This window comes from Vulpes vulpes, chromosome 6, assembly GCF_048418805.1.
Source record: "Vulpes vulpes isolate BD-2025 chromosome 6, VulVul3, whole genome shotgun sequence".
Lineage (NCBI taxonomy): Eukaryota > Metazoa > Chordata > Mammalia > Carnivora > Canidae > Vulpes > Vulpes vulpes.
This window is the reverse complement of record NC_132785.1, coordinates 39,505,840-39,520,925: the sequence shown is the minus strand read 5'-3', so window position 1 is coordinate 39,520,925 and position 15,086 is coordinate 39,505,840.

Below are 15,086 nucleotides of genomic sequence, written 5' to 3'. Positions count from 1 at the left end.
TGAGTCCTGCATCAGGCTCTCTCTGTGTCTCTCATGAATAAATAAAATCTTTTTTTTTTAAGAGTGCACTTATCTTGATAAGCACTGACTAATATATGGAATTGTTGAATTCCAGCTACATCGTACACCTGAACTTACGCAACACTGTATGTTAACTACACTGAAATTAAAATTTAAAAAAAAAGCTGAACTCATAGAAACAAAGAGTGGAATGATGGTCGCCAAGGGCTTGAGAGTATAGGAAATGAGAAGACATCAATCAGAGAGTACAGACTTCCAATTATAGAAAAATAAGCTCTGGAGATATAATGTATAGTATGGTGACTATAGTTAACAATACGGTATTATATTACAAATTTGTTGAGAATATTGATTTTAAACGTTCTCACCAAAACAACAAAAATGGTAATTATGTGAAGTAAAGGACGTGTTAACTAACCTTATTTTGGTAATCATTTCTCAATATATACATGCATCAAATCATCACATTGTGCCTCTAAACTTACACATTGTCATATGTGAATTATACCTCAGTAAAGCTGATGGGGGGACAAACAAGGTCTTTCTTTGGCAGAAAAATTTGAACCTACATTAAATCTTTTGACAGAACTGACATAAAGTTACTTATGATCATTGTTTACTCAATCTAGTATAGATATTTTTGTATCATGACAAAAAAAGGATCAGTTTGATCACAGGGTTTTAAAACTAGGGATAATATAAAGCATATAGTACATATGTTATGTTACCTTCCTAATATCTGAAAAAATAAAAAATCAGAAATATATGTGGCCATAAAAGATTAGGATAAGCCATGGTGGGATGGTGGGCCTGAATAGCAGTGATGGTTATAGAAGGAAAGGACCACTCCAGAATAAATGGTTAATCTCTCTATTAACCACTTCACCCATAGGAATGAGTTCTTTATTTGAACAAAGCATAATCCCAAGGTAATGTTAAATAGGAAGAATTATTTTCTTTATGAAATTACATGTTTCCATATAAGAATTCAAATGGGGAGAAAACAATTGATCAATATATATTTTTTAGTTTGTGAGGCATGTATGACTATAAATGATTACACTAACAAGTAGAAAGTATATCCATTCTCCTTATTATCAAGGAAAGATCCAGTTATATTTTAGCTTTTACATTCAGGTAAGACATACTTTTACTGTTGCTGATATTTGTTTTTTCTTTAAAATTTCCCAAGGCAAAATACATAATACATATAATGAGTTAGAAATGATCGTTATTCATTTATAGCCTCTCCAGTTAGAGTGAAATACTGTCGTTTTTAGGTCATTGTATAATGGTGTTTCTGGCATACGTGGATTGAATAAAGTAACTTTCAGTGCCAAGGTTAATGTATCAACTTCAGGTAGTTGCTTTGTTGAATTTTGTTAAATATTCTTGAGCTTCTCTAACCCTCTGAGACAGATCGAAATGAAAAGGAATTTAATTAGAGTGTGCTGGGAATGTAATGTGATACATTAAGTTTTTATTAAGAAAACTGGTACTAAACCACAATGTTATTGGTTCTGAAATTATCCTTCTAGATAAACAAAATACATATATGTGTAGATAACCAGAGTGAATGTAAAGGAAGCTTATCAAAAAGGACTAATTCAATGAAAGTTTACATCATAAAATGATTTTGAGAGAAAAGATCTTTCTCATACCATGTAAAATTCAGAAATAAAGCTCCTGTTTAATTTTGGAGCCACAAGAGCAGTATGCTGTACCATTTTAGTCATTGGGATTCAGTACTTCTATGATTAATTTCAAAGGCACATTCATCCAGGATTATTATTAGGTTGGTCTGTAATGCAAAGTCTGTCAAGAAGGCCTTGAAGTGGAAATCCACAGATGCATACAAAGTTCTAGTTTAGAATACCTTTAATTCAAGGACTTGGCTATTTTAGTTTCATTTGTTGAAGGAAACTCAAAATTAAGACAATTAATCCAATTGACCTATGTTTTTAGGAGTGTGTAGTGTATTTTTGCTAATAAAAACACTGATATTTTCAAAAAAGCTCAGTTTAATAGAAGTCTATTTATCCTAAGGAGCTAAAACGAATTAAATAATTATTAATATTATATTAATAACAAATTAATAAAAATGTGTATAACATACAAAATGAGAGAGATAAATCTCATAAATAACATAAGTGCTTCCCAGAATTGTAAAGTTTAACTAAAACAGATAAGGCTTATTTTTTTTCCCTCTGCCTCATCAGGCTCACAGAGGTTATTTACATTATTTTGATATCGAATAATCATGTGTGACCATCTCATACACTGCAGTTGAAATTTAAGTAAATCTCCAATTGAACTAATCCATCATCACAATATTTAATCGGATTTATTTACTTTAATCCATTGTTTAAATTATCTGAGTATTTAATCTTACTTTTAGTAAGCAAATACAATGTCACAAAATAACCATTATAATTTATTACCGCTTTGAGTATCTCAATCACTCACTATTAGAACTTAGTCATTCAGAATATTTTATATAGATTTTCTAACTTCCATTACGGCTAGTTTAAAAGATGAAATTTCATCTTTTTTACCAAAACTCCATAAAAGGCATTAGTATTTCATGTGTTTTTTCTGTAACTAATAAGTTTCATTTTTTTTAAAGATTGTATTTAATCATTCATGAGACACAGAAAGAGAAGCAGAGACACAGGCAGAGGGAGAAGCAGGCTCCATGCAAGGAGCCCAATGCGAGACTCTATCCCAGGACTCCAGGATCACGCCCTAAGCCAAAGGCTGACGCTCAATCACTGAGCCACCCAGGCATCCCAAGTTTCATTTTTTAAAAAGATATTATTTATTTGAGAGAGAGACAGAGAAAGCATGAGCAAGGGAAAGGGAAGAGGGAGAAGCAGACTCCCCCGATGAGCAGCTGGAATGCAAAATTGATCCCAGGATCCTAGGAGCATGACCTGAGCCCAAAGCAGCAGTTTAACCAAGTGAGCCACCCAGGCAGCACCCCCAGTAAGTTTATTTTCTAAATACTACAAACAAGTCTGACTTATGATGGTTCAACTTAAAAATTTTCAACTTTCTGATGTTCCAAAAGAAATATGTATTCAGTAGAAATTGTACTTTAAATTTTGAATTTTGCTCTTTTCCCGGGCTTGAGACAAACAGTAGACATTCATTCTCTCCTGATTTGGGACCGTGGCAGTGAGCCACAGCTCCCTCCCAGTCAGCCATGCCACCATGAGGGTCAAACAACTGATACACTGAACAATCATTCTGTACCTATACAGTGCTTGGTTTTGCACTTTCAGTATAGTATTCAAGAAATTACATGAGATATTCAATACTTTATTATAACATAGACTTTGTGTCTGAGGACTTTGCCCAACTGTAAGTTAATATAAGTGTTGTGAGTATGTGTAGGTAGGCTAGGCTAAACTGCGATGCTCTACAAGTGCATTTTCAACTTACTGAGGGTTTCATCTTACAATGAGTTTATCATTACATACTCTATCATAAGTCGAGGAAGATCTATAACTTCTTCTCAAAGTTCCTTTTATTTATTATTTTTTAACGATTTTATTTATTTATTCATGAGAGATAGAGAGGCAGAGATAGGCCGAGGGAGAAACAGGCTCCATGCAGGGAGCCTGATGTGGGACTCGATCCTGGGGTCCCAGGATCATGACCGAGCCAAAGGCACATGCTTAACCACTGAGCCACCCAGGAACCCCTCAAATTTTCTTTTAAAATGACAAATATATTTTGTTAAAACTATATGGATTCTAGAACATATTTAGTGTAAACTTCTGCAGATTTTAAAACTATCACCCTCGAGAATTGTAGGCCTTTTGATGAACAAGCATCACTTTCTGAGCTTATTTTGTTTAAGGAAACTTACTCTGCCAGCCAGGAAGAGAGTCTTGCCAGGAACTGAAGCTATGGATACCTTGTATTTGGACTTCCAGCTGCCAGAACTGTGAGAAATACGTGTCTGTTGTTTAAGCTACTCAGTCTAAGGTATCTTATTATGGTAGTCTGGCTGACTCCTACATCTGCCAATATCATATTACCTCAGAATGAATTACTACTCAAAATAATATGTAATGTATATGGACCCAAAGCAAGTCATCTCTTTTCTGTTTAGAACAGTAGAAATATAGATGATGTAGCCAGTTCTTCATGGCATTAACTTTATGTTTTTCATTAGTCATAACATTAGCAGCTGTGTTTCTCCTTACTAAAAGATCCTAGAAATAAATGCAGGTGTTCCTGGAGAGAAATGCAAATGATATCAGCTTCTCCATTTTTTAATCTACTGAGTGTTTAATTATGGTTGCTGTCTTTAGATTTTATTTATGTTAATAGTAATACCTTACAAAATAGATGAAGAGCAAGAGTTAAAATTTCAGAAGAGTTCATGAATTATTCTTATCATCAATCACGTCACTGTTGACAAATGCTCCATATGTTCACAATACCTCTTGCTTTGCTTGATTTTTTAATGTGCTTTGAATATCAATACTTGAATAAAACCATGTCTAAATTTTAAAAGGAAGACAAAAAGCTACTCTGTAACTTTAAATGTTAATTTACCTTTCTTATCTGTTACAAAATCTTGATTTATACTCTTTGCTATATTTACTTATATATGTATCTTACCTACTCAACTAAAATGGGAACACTATAAAGCAAGAATCCATGTTTTATACTGTTTTCTGATTTTAACAACAATTAAAGGGCAACATTTCGAGAAGTGTCATGAGGTAGTTTATAAAATTTTATAAATTAGAGTTGTTCATAAAATATTCTGTAATTCTCCCTAAATCTCCTTCTGACTTTTCACCAAGTAGCTGTGACTTGAAAGTCTTCGATACCTTTCATGCACTGACAGAAAATGACTTCAGGCAAGTTACTTAGATTCACTGTGTTTCATTATGTCATTGAAAAGAGGGATGTTAAAGGGCACCTATCTTATTTTTCTTGGGGGGATTACAGGTTTTGTAAAGGGCAAAACATAGTGCTCAATATAGAAGTGTTATATAAGTATTGGCTACTCTTTTCTTAACTATTTTTTAAAGGTTTTATTTATTTATTCATGAGAGACACACAGAGAGAGAGAGAGAGGCAGAGACACAGGCAGCGGGATAAGCAGGCTCCACGCAGGGAGCCCCACATGGGATTCGATCCTGGGTCTCCAGGATCATACCTTGGGCTGAAGGCAGGCGCCAAACCGCTGAGCCACCCGGACTTCCCCTTTCCTAACTATTATTAATAATATTAATTAATATTAATTTATGTTATCATTTATGGAAATCTCAGTATATGCTAAGGGGCTTCTGCAAACATCCCCTGAACACAGAGGGATACATAACAAACCCAGCCAAATGAGTCCAGTCAGCAGTGCCCAGTGGCTCCAAGCTCTGACTACTGTGATTCAGTACTCCTGATCCACCTCTTTTGGGGACTGATAGAAACACCCCAACCTCTTTTACTACCACAAGTCCTGTACCTTTCTATAAATTCAGAAGTGAATTTGTAATCTGCATTGGTGAGAGCTAACATGCTGTATGGAAAGCCATGTATTGAGACTTTTTTTTTTTGAAGTTACTATTTATTTAGAACAATGTTGCCACATGGAATAGTGGGGGTTTTTTATCATAATTATTTATAATTCTCACAAAACTTTTGCAAGTAGTGCACAAGGAAGCATGCTTGAAAAGCAAATGGCTTGCTTAGTCTTATGCAGCTAAGGAGTGACAAATATTTGTTTCACCTCTGACTTATAGGACTCAAAATCATATGCTATTTTCTTTTTTTTTAAGATTTTATTTATTTATGAGAGAGAGAGAGAGAGACAGAGAGAGACAGAGAGAGGGAGGAGACAGAGGCAGAGGGAGAAGCAGGCTCCATGCAGAGAGCCCAATGTGGGACTGGATCCCGGGATCATAGGATCATGACCCCAGCCAAAGGCAGATGGTCAAATGCTGAGCCACCCAGGCATCCCAAAAATCATATGGTATTTTCAAAAGATTGATAAGATCTGAATGTATAAGAGGACTAAAAATGTACACTCATAGTTTAAAAAGTCTTCATTCTAAATTTTCTATTAGGAAAATTAAAATACTGGTACAAGAGACCATAGCCTACAGTCATCTGTAAATGGAAGTCAAGGAGTTTGTGAATTTAACTGTAAAGTTTTGTTTTTATTAACCTCAAACAGAAATAGATTATTTCTTTCAATCATAAATATGGGAAATAAATAAAATTACCATATTTGTCAGCAATAGAACTCTAAGATTTTTAACATAATATTGCAGTTTTTGTGATATCCCAAATAATTATTTCTTATTACTACTTCAAAATTATCATTGTTATTAAATATGTTACGATATCTTATCTTATTTGTAAGGAAACACATAAATTCTATTTTTGTGGTTTTATTTTGATATGTAAACTTTACACAGTTTGTTTCCTTTGCACATCTACAGCTTTTATTTTATGTATTTAAAAATTAATCTGAACAGTGGTTCATTATCTTTACTGGACTGTCCAAAGGACTCATATACATTAAGAATTTCTTTACTGCAGGACACCTGGGTGGCCCAGGGGTTGAGCGTCTGCCTTTGGCTTAGGGTGTGATCCCAGTTTAGGAATTGAGTCCCACATCAGGATCCCTGTAAGAAGCCTGCTTCTCCCTCTGACTTTCGTGCTCTGTGTCTCTCATGAATAAATAAATAAATAAAACCTTTATAAAATAATAATTTCTTTACTGTGATATATGGGTACCTGAAAACATGAAATTTTGACAAATACATCCAAAACATGGGATGATTTTGTTAAGCAAAAAAAGGCTTATGACTTCCTTGCATTTCACAGGGTATGGAAGGTAATGCAAAAAACCATAATTATACTATTTACATATCTAGAATTGCTCACATCTAACTAATGGCCTTAAAAGAATGGGATAGGTCTAATATTATAACACGGTGGGTTAACAGCTCCCAAGATACCAAATGAAGCAGATTTCTGATATCTTTTGAGAACACTTACTATCATGGTGTTTTGGTCAAAGGAGAAATGACCTATGGAAAATACCTGGTCATTTGCATTTATCATGATTTTTATTCCCTGGATGGGAAAAAAAGACATAAAATAAAAACAACAAATTTGAATATGTAAAATGGGAAAAAACACAAATACAATGGAATGGGGATAGAGATGAGAACAATGTTATTTTATAAAACAAAAGAGAAATTTTATTTCACATATGAAATGCTTTTTGACTAATTCGAATGGTAATTTTGCTGAATAGCAGGGCCCCAAGATAAAAGAAACTACTTGCTAAAGGAAAATTTGGGTGGTGACCAGAAATTTGGTTTCCATCCTATTCAGTCTTAAGAATCTCACTGTCTATGAAGCTGCTTGTCATGAACTGAGGGCATTTCAAAATTAGATAATAGAGAAGTTCAGTGAACTGTAATGTGCATTAAGAAATAGAAAATTTTTGTGTTACCTTTGAGGAAAATGTCCTTTGGTTCCACTTGAGATATGCTGTCACTGATCTGCATTAAACATAAAATGTAATATTGATTTTTAAATGCATTTTAAAATGTATTCTACACATACTACTTAGATGAGAAGTCTTCTTTTATGCTTACAATAAAAACCTTGATATTTCTACGTGATGACTCCAACTGATTTTATTTTATATTAATTCTTCACCAAGCCACAATGATTTAATAATTTAACTAACTACATGAAATTAATTAGATCTAACAGCTTATAATTGTTAAGATGTACATTCTTTATGTCAACTCTTGCTATCTGGCCTAATATAACGTAAACAATAGCACTAAATTTATAACTATATCTCTACTTAGATATATGTATATATTTATGTAAAATCTCATTTGAGGAGAGATGTGCCATGTGTGAATTGGCACAGGGCATCTGTCCAAAATAAATGAGAACCTTTGAACACTAGCTTTTTGTAAAGATTTTTGTTCGGATATGTTAGATTTACTTAAAGCTTATTTTAAAAGAAAAAATATTACCTTGTTTTACAGTCTTATTTAGTTACTGTTTTTGCACCTGATTGCTTAATTATTTGAGTTTTTCATAAACATCTGCTAGGTGCCAGGGTGATATTCTGCTGGAGTGGTCAGAATTTCTGCCAACTAGTTACTCCGCTCTAGTCTAGAAAAGGATAATAAATTAACCATAAAAGATACTATTATGTATCACAACACAAAGATATATGCATTTCAATACAAAATCTGGTTTGTACTGGTTCTGCCTTCGCGGAATTCCAGAAGAAGGTGTACTATGAGCACAGGTGCAATGGAGACATAAACAAAGGCTGTGGGAAAATGGAAAATGCAGTGATCCTTTCTGACAGGTAGCAACATCAAAGTAACAATTTTAACGCAGTCTTCTCCTCTCTGTAGATATTACAGACCATTGAAAATTGGCTGGTGAATATCCCCCAAAATAGTGTAAAGGCTATTAAAATGGCTAGATTTTTATTTTTAACCTGTCAGGCAACCAAATAAAGGATACATAGAAGGAAGGATACATAGAAGGAAGGAGAGAAGGGTAAGAGAGAAGACTGTATACATTACTCATTGAAAGAGTGTGAACCAGGGGCATCTAGGTGGCTCATATGGTTGAGCATCTACCTTCCACTCAAGTCATGATCTCTAGGTCCCGGGATAGAGCCCCACATTGGGCTTCCTGCTCAATGAGGAGTCTGCTTCTCCCTCTCCCTCTGTCTCTCTCTCTCAGATGTATAAATATTTTTTTTGAAAAGGGTGCAAACCCGTAGTTAAACTATAAATTTTGTAATTCTGAAATTATAACAAAACAAGTTTTGAGTAGAATAGCAGCTCTTTATATCAACTACCTATATATATTATTTGATTTTTTTTTATTTATTTATGATAGTCACAGAGAGAGAGAGAGGCAGAGACACAGGCAGAGGGAGAAGCGGGCTCCATGCACCGGGAGCCCGATGTGGGATTCGATCCCGGGTCTCCAGGATCGCGCCCTGGGCCAAAGGCAGGCGCCAAACTGCTGCACCACCCAGGGATCCCCTATATATATTATTTGAACTCACAACACTGTACCAATTTTTAATGACTTTAATATGACAAGTGAGCTTGTTTCTTTTCAAAGTTACCTGGTAGATACTGGATTAATGATGACCGAGTAGTAAGGGAAAATTGTGCAAATTGTTTCTATGCTTTTTAAAAATAACTTTATTAAAGAATAAAATAAATACCAAAAATGTCACACATATTTGAAGTTTACAATTTGATATATTTTGACATATGTATACAGCCATGAAATATCATCATAATCAGGATAATCAACATATCCAACACCCCATAAATTTTTCTCAGGCTTCATTGTGATCAATCCCTGCCACACTCTCTCTATTGGACTCCAAGAAACAACTGATCTACTTTCTGCCACAATATATTAGCTTGCAGTTTTTAAAATTGTATGTAAATGGAACTATATGTTATGTGTATGTTTTTTGTCTGGATACTTTCACATAAGGTAATTATTTTGGGATTCATTTATGTTGTTGCATATACTACTTGTTCATTTTTTTAAGTTTATTCCTTTTAAGATTTTATTTATTTATTTATTTATTTATTTATTTATTTATTTATTTGACACGGAGAAGGACAAGCGAGGGAGCTGCAGGCAGAGGGAGAGGGAGAAACAGACTCTCCATTGAGCAGGGAGCTGGATACGGAACTTCATGACAGGACCCTGGAATAGTGGCCTAAGCGAAGGCAGATGCTTAACCCACTGAATCACCCAGGAACCCTTCTTTTAAGTTTGTATTTAAATTTCAGTTAGATAACACATAGTGTAATGTTAGTTTCGGGTATAGAATTTAGTGACTCAACACTTAAATACAACACCCAGTGCTCATCACAACTGTTCATTCATTTTTATTGCTTGGTAGTATTGGATTTAACAGGCATACCAACATTTTTTTATCCATTTACCTGGGTTGTTTCCAGATTATGGTAGAAAAGAAAAGAAAAGAAAAGAGAAAAGAAAAGAAAAGAAAGAAAAGAGAAAACAAAAAAGAAAGTACAAAACTCTTTACGAAAATGGCAATACTACTTTATATGCCCACCAGCAATGTATTAGCATCCCATTTCTTCCACAAGTGGGAACTGACATTACCACAAGCTCTGTGTCAACTCCAGAGACTATTACCTGACAGAAAAGATGGTTCTTTCCCCAAGACTCTAGTAGTTTCTTCACTGACATGCTATGCACTACCCAGCTGAACACATGAGGGGAACTCTCCCCACACATCCCTCTTATTTCTGCTCTTCTGTCCTGCAAAATAAGTGCCTTGGCTTCTGTAGAGATTCAACTCCATTTCTTTCACCTTAGGAACTTGTAGGGTTGAACCTAATCTCCAAATACCAGACAGCAGTTAGGAAATTCTCTCAATGTAGTTAACTAAGACAATCTTAGAACTCATCTCATTTGTTTCTCATTTCACAGGGATCACTGCAATTTAACTTCTCATGTCTATCGTCTTAAAAACCATTGTTAATTATTTTTTTTTTCTGTTTCAGGAAAGAGACTTAATCTAGTCCAGGGGACATTATCTCGGCTAGAATTTAATGTCCTCTATGATTTTTTCATGCATAGAACTATAGAAACTGTCCAGGTACAATCTTCCAAAGGAAATATGATGGAGATTGAAAAAGAAATTAGCTAAAAATTCAGAAACTTAAATAAAAATTATATATAAAATTATATAAAAATTATATATATAAATATATATATAGACCAAGATATATATATATATATATACAAGATAAGCTGGTCTATTGTTTTAAAATTTATTTGCAACCCTAGTCATGGGCCGGTTTTAACATTGTCCTATAAATCTAAGATAAAAATATATTATCACTTAAATGGATTATGGATGCACGAATTTCCTTTGTAAAAATGTTTGTTTGATACAAAGTAAAGTGTAAAAATGTTTTTATATGGCATTTTATAATATTTTTAGCAGATGTCATGTATCTAGATCACTACCTACTTCATTATTAAAACATTGTTAAATTATGGAACATGTCATAGCTTGCTATAAAAACTCTATCTTTCCTTATTTTCCACTGAAAAACCATAATGCCTTCTTTTCCTTGGATGGAAATACAAAAATAAATGTAAAATAAATAATAAGCAATTAAAAATTAATAGTATCAGAAAAATAAGTAGTCCTGCTATTTAATTTGCATCTTTTAAAATTGGGAACAAATAATTTTTTATCATGCAGATACACTATGTGTTTATTCCATAGTTCAAACATTCTTGACAGGATTTCTCCATGATAACCTTTCTACTTTAGTATGTATTATCAGTTGTTTATAATCAACTTTTATAGTATCATGTAAAACAACAATCTTTAATGATAATACATTTTATATAATTTATAATATACTAACCTCTTTATCATTTGTGATTTTACTATGCCACTAAACATGCTATTTATTTCAGCTGACTTTTTTTTCATTGAAATATTTCTTCAGTGAAGGAAGCATTCTGTTGATTTATATTCTGGCCTATGTTTCTTAATATGGATAACTATTCTAGTATGTTTTCCTGTAACTGTAGCTCTGTCATCAGATTATATTTTACACCACTTAAACTTCAGGTTATATATATTAACAATGTAAACCTTCATAGTTAAGTTCAATAATACTATTTGTGAGCAATTAAGTTGAACACATGTCCTCTCTTCATATCATTATTATATTCAAATTGAACATATGCTGGAAGAATGTCTATGTTATATATATATATATATACATTCATCACATTATAATGAAAGTTGCAGTGCTAAGTGTATTTTTTTTTTCTAAGTGTATTTGCTATATGACTTAGCCAAACTATGAGCTATGCTGTCATTGGAAATTGATACTTTGGTTAACTTCTTGGCCAAAGCTTAATTTTACTCAATCACATATATTTGATGCAGGTTATGATTAATATCCTGTCAACTGTATATAAGTATTTGTTTTAGTTTTAGTCTTAATTTATTAAGAAGGACAAAGCATTAAGGTTGATATGTGAAATACTGCATGCTGTCTTCTATTGGCTCTAAATATGGTTTCCTTTCTGCCAAAGAGGTTGTGAAAAATTACTGGTTATACTTTGCATACAAATGCCCCTTATGTAAAATTGCAATGAAAGTTTTCTCTCAAATGACATGCTTATATCATGGATTTGTAGACCAGTACTAATTCATGTAGTAGCACAGGTATAGTGTGATTTTCTAACAGCTTTGATTTTTTGGTGATGTAATGAATAGTGTCTTTATAACCAGTGAAAGGAAAATGGAAGGAGAATGTCTATCCCATTCAGGCAAGTTGAGATCACTTGTCTCCAACATTCTGTCATCAATATTCCTCGTGCTGCATACTTTCATTGTGAAAATGCTGATCTAAGAATTGAGTGGATTGATATTGGTAAGATGACTGTGCTTGAAATGTTTGCATTTTTCTGGTCTGCACTTAACTATTAATACAAGAGAATTTAGATGGAGGATGGGAATATAGGGATCAGTACGGGTTTATAGTTTTGGTAAAGGGAAAGAGTAGGGTTTAGGGGAATCATGAATATAGGACATTTGGAGAAAGATTTATGTGTGGATTTTCCTTCTCATTATCTCATTATCTTTTTGAATTTCATAACCTTTATCCATTAAACCAGAATTGACACTATTCTTTATATTCCAGTTGTTACGGAGTTGTCTATTTCATAAGAGAGAATATGCCTTCACATCAGTCTAGCTAGAGAGTAAAACAACAGCCAAAGTCCTCCAAAATACTTAACATGCCTAGTAGTTATGGCTTGCTTTTCATCTCTCTGATTCAAATGTTTAAACTCTTCGATAGTTTTACTGCCCAGGATTGATGGGCTCGAGCAGAAGCAGCTTATCACTGTAAGTCACACTTGGTTGCCAGGCTTAACTCAAAGAAAATGTAAAATAACTTCAGGCATTCTGATATTCATAGCAGTTTCTGTAATACGTACAGAAGAATGGAAAATGCACAACGTCATACTGAACTGTTCGCTTAAGTCCATTGCATTTGATAAGTCATGAATGTTTCTAGTATAATGTGAGGATAGAAATAATGAAAAATAATCTGGCTTGAGGAATAATAAAACATATTATGAGATAGTTGGGGGGACATATTATTTATAACCAATAATATTTTACAGTTTCTGCTTTTTTATTTCCTTTTTACAAATATTTCCTATCCTGAGCTACGAATTTTTATATCATATAAACTGGCTGCATTGATATTCCAGATAAAGGTGCAAGGTGGAAGCCCAGTGAAAGCCTCTATGAATGTAATGATCATAAGCTAAAGCTCCATTCAGAGATGTACTTCTTTTTGTCTACCAGAGATGTGTTGCAATCATGTTAGACTACTGATGTACAACTTCTATCTCTTTAAGTAGACACAAACCCAAGAAGATTGTTATTGGAAACTGGGAACGTAGGGAAGACACATACGCAGTAAACTTAATTCATCTTTTAACGAAAAGGAAACTGTATTTTTTTCTTATATGTTTGTTATAATGGATGCAGAGAAGATGCAAAAAAAGCATTTAGAGGACTTTGAACAGATGCTGCTTAAAATGGAAGATGCAAAAATAATTCCAATGCTAAAAAGCAGCACTGCGATCAATAATTATTAATAACATAATTATCTATATAATCTTTATACTAATTTCATATTCTGTGTATAATATATTACAGGGATAGTATTCCTAATTGGATAAAAGCATTTTAAAGCATCAGTCATGATTTCACCTAATGCTTTAGGGCAAGTGAACAAAGTGAAATTAAAACATGTGCCACCTAGTGGCCAAGAAACATATGGCTCTTTAATTTTATTATTTGGAAAAATGGAGGAGAAAATCCTAATTACCATTCCTCCTGTTTCCAAGTGAACTGGAGGAATATATCTGGCAAAGAAAATTCGCACCCAGAAGGAGTTAAAAATGGCAAGGAACGTTTTAGCAGGACTATTGCAATAGGGGTTAAGACTGTTGGCATAGGGAGAAAGCAAAACTTCAACTAGTGAAACAAAAACCAGGAGAGGTTTTAATCACTGAGTGTGACAGTGGAAAAGCACTGAAGGACTTTGGGGCTAAATTGCTCAATGTGATTAGGCTATATTCATTTGCTAATGGCTCTTAAAGAAGTCAGGATCCTACCCTTCTTGATGATTTTAAGGCACTACCTTCCTTGATGTTCGCATTTCAAAGGGATGGATTCCAGGTCCTTGAGAATAGCATTCCCAAATTCCTGGCAAGAGGTGGGGAGAAGATTTACATCTTAAAGGGTGGAGGAAACTTGACAATCTTACATCTTCTAGAGTGAAAGTTCTAAAAAATGGTAGGTCAGAGGACTGCATTCAGGATGAAACCTAACACTCAGTTGAATGAACAGAACTTTAATGCTATCTTGGTCAAAGCCCGCGCACCTTCACACAAACACACACTGTTTTTCCTCTTTCTGCACTGTTTCTTGCTAACATGGTAGATGGTTTGGGCAATGATTTTAGTTTTCATAAACATATTTATATGCCATGAGATATCCAAAGTAGTTCAGTTTTGTTAGTTTATTTTTTTTCATTATTAATTGATCACCTGTCACTTGAGAAAATACCACAAAATAGTTTAAAAGGAAAAGTTTCATGGATCCCTGGGTGGCTCAGTGGTTCAGCGCCTGCCTTTGGCCCAGGGCGTGATCTAGAGACCCTGAATCGAGTCCCCCGTCAGGCTCCCTGCATGGAGCTTGCTTCTCCCTCTGCCTGTGTCTTTGCCTCTCTCTCTCTGTCTCTCTCTCTCATGAATAAATAAATAAATGAATCTTTAAAAAATAAAATAAAAGGAAAAGTTACTAGAAATCGAGATGTGTATTTGGGAACCAATATGCGCACTCAGGAATAATTAAAGCGTAGTGAAATTTTTCCTTCCTTCCTTTCCTCCTTCCTATTTTCCTTCCTTCCTTCCTTCCTTCCTTCCTT